The sequence below is a fragment of the Lissotriton helveticus genome, chromosome 1_2 (genome assembly GCF_964261635.1).
Source record: "Lissotriton helveticus chromosome 1_2, aLisHel1.1, whole genome shotgun sequence".
NCBI lineage: Eukaryota > Metazoa > Chordata > Amphibia > Caudata > Salamandridae > Lissotriton > Lissotriton helveticus.
The window spans coordinates 338,316,784-338,319,939 of NC_136058.1; the positions used below are offsets into that span (position 1 = coordinate 338,316,784).

General features: G+C 36.4%; 1 non-coding gene across 1 annotated transcript; it reads left to right on the forward strand.

Annotated features, from left to right (window-relative positions):
• The first annotated feature begins 706 nt into the window (after positions 1–706).
• Positions 707–778, forward strand: TRNAD-GUC (transfer RNA aspartic acid (anticodon GUC)). Its single transcript has one exon. It is a non-coding gene; the product is annotated as a tRNA-Asp (tRNA).
• The last annotated feature ends 2,378 nt before the right edge of the window (positions 779–3,156 follow it).

Below are 3,156 nucleotides of genomic sequence, written 5' to 3' on the forward strand. Positions count from 1 at the left end.
TAAGTCCTCGTTAGTATAGTGGTCAGTATCCCCTCCTGTCACGTGGGTGACCGGGGTTCAATTCCCCGACGGGGAGGCGGTTCCTTTTATTCACACAATTAAATAAAATGATGTACTTTTTAACATTGTAAAATATATCTGTCATTATCCTTGCCTATTCCGATTGAGAAAAAAGGTTGAATTCACCGATGGACAAAATGCTTACTGATGTGTTAACTGAAATTCAGAATATGCTCTGAATATTTCAATATGCACAGGCGTACCATCAAAAACACTTTACATCTGCATTCTCTTGGAAAATGAGATGAAGCAGTGGTGAATCCTAGGCTGCTGTTCCACTCGATTGGCACAATTTACAAGTAGAATGACTGCTTTTGGTTAGTAGTGACCCCTGGTGGCTAATAGTTATAAGCTGCAAATGGTAAAGTGAGCTGATTATATAGATATATATATATATAAATATATATATTGATAGTTAGAAAGATAGCTAGATAGACAGATCGATAGATAGATATTTATTTCAATGAAATAATTTCTTGATAAAACTGATTGTTTTTGGCTAGGAATTTCTGTATTGTAATATTTAGGAAAAAAGGTTTCTTGTCCTAACGAAAAGCAGCAAATCTGCCTATTACAATACTGTGAATTGATCGAGGGTATGCCTTAACCCCAAGGAGGTGAGCACTGTTTAACTGATGCCAATAAGTCCTCGTTAGTATAGTGGTCAGTATCCCCACCTGTCACGTGGGAGACCGGGGTTCAATTCCCCGACGGGGAGGCGGTTCCTTTTATTCACACAATTAAATAAAATGATGTACTTTTTAACATTGTAAAATATATCTGTCATTATCCTTGCCTATTCCGATTGAGAAAAAAGGTTGAATTCACCGATGGACAAAATGCTTACTGATGTGTTAACTGAAATTCATAATATGCTCTGAATATTTCAATATGCACAGGCGTACCATCAAAAACACTTTACATCTGCATTCTCTTGGAAAATGAGATGAAGCAGTGGTGAATCCTAGGCTGCTGTTCCACTCGATTGGCACAATTTACAAGTAGAATGACTGCTTTTGGTTAGTAGTGACCCCTGGTGGCTAATAGTTATAAGCTGCAAATGGTAAAGTGAGCTGATTATATAGATATATATAAATATATATATTGATAGTTAGAAAGATAGCCAGATAGACAGATCGATAGATAGATATTTATTTCAATGAAATCATTTCTTGATAAAACTGATTGTTTTTGGCTAGGAATTTCTGTATTGTAATATTTAGGAAAAAGATTTCTTGTCCTAACGAAAAGCAGCAAATCTGCCTATTACAATACTGTGAATTGATCGAGGGTATGCCTTAACCCCAAGGAGGTGAGCACTGTTTAACTGATGCCAATAAGTCCTCGTTGGTATATTGGTCAGTATCCCCTCCTGTCACGCGGGAGACCAGGGTTCAATTCCCCGACGGGGAGGCGATTCCTTTTATTCACACAATTAAATAAAATGATGTACTTTCTAACATTGTAAAATATATCTGTCATTATCCTTGCCTATTCCGATTGAGAAAAAAGGTTGAATTCACCGATGGACAAAATGCTTACTGATGTGTTAACTGAAATTCATAATATGCTCTGAATATTTCAATATGCACAGGCGTACCATCAAAAACACTTCACACCTGCATTCTCTTGGAAAATGAGATGAAGCAGTGGTGAATCCTAGGCTGCTGTTCCACTCGATTGGCACAATTTACAAGTAGAATGACTGCTTTTGGTTAGTAGTGACCCCTGGTGGCTAATAGTTATAAGCTGCAAATGGTAAAGTGAGCTGATTATATAGATATATATATATATATAAATATATATATTGATAGTTAGAAAGATAGCTAGATAGACAGATCGATAGATAGATATTTATTTCAATGAAATAATTTCTTGATAAAACTGATTGTTTTTGGCTAGGAATTTCTGTATTGTAATATTTAGGAAAAAAGATGACTTGTCCTAACCAAAAGCAGCACATCTGCCTATTACAATACTGTGAATTGATCGAGGGTATGCCTTAACCCCAAGGAGGTGAGCACTGTTTAACTGATGTCAATAAGTCCTCGTTAGTATAGTGGTCAGTATCCCCGCCTGTCAGGCGGGAGACCGTGGTTCAATTCCCCGACAGGGAGGCGATTCCTTTTATTCACAAAATTAAATAAAATGATGTACTTTCTAACATTGTAAAATATATCTGTCATTATCCTTGCCTATTCCGATTGAGAAAAAAGGTTGAATTCACTGATGGCCAAAATGCTTACTGATGTGTTAACTGAAATTCAGAATATGCTCTGAATATTTCAATATGCACAGGCGTACCATCAAAAACACTTTACATCTGCATTCTCTTGGAAAATGAGATGAAGCAGTGGTGAATCCTAGGCTGCTGTTCCACTCGATTGGCACAATTTACAAGTAGAATGACTGCTTTTGGTTAGTAGTGACCCCTGGTGGCTAATAGTTATAAGCTGCAAATGGTAAAGTGAGCTGATTATATAGATATATATATATATAAATATATATATTGATAGTTAGAAAGATAGCTAGATAGACAGATCGATAGATAGATATTTATTTCAATGAAATAATTTCTTGATAATACTGATTGTTTTTGGCTAGGAATTTCTGTATTGAAATATTTAGGAAAAAAGATGACTTGTCCTAACCAAAAGCAGCACATCTGCCTATTACAATACTGTGAATTGATCGAGGGTATGCCTTAACCCCAAGGAGGTGAGCACTGTTTAACTGATGCCAATAAGTCCTCGTTAGTATAGTGATCAGTATCCCCGCCTGTCACGCGGGAGACCGGGGTTCAATTCCCAGACGGGGAGGTGATTCCTTTTATTCACACAATTAAATAAAATGATGAACTTTCTAACATTGTAAAATATATCTGTCATTATCCTTGCCTATTCCGATTGAGAAAAAAGGTTGAATTCACTGATGAACAAAATGCTTACTGATGTGTTAACTGAAATTCATAATATGCTCTGAATATTTCAATATGCACAGGCGTACCATCAAAAACACTTTACATCTGCATTCTCTTGGAAAATGAGATGAAGCAGTGGTGAATCCTAGGCTGCTGTTCCACTCGATTAGCACAAT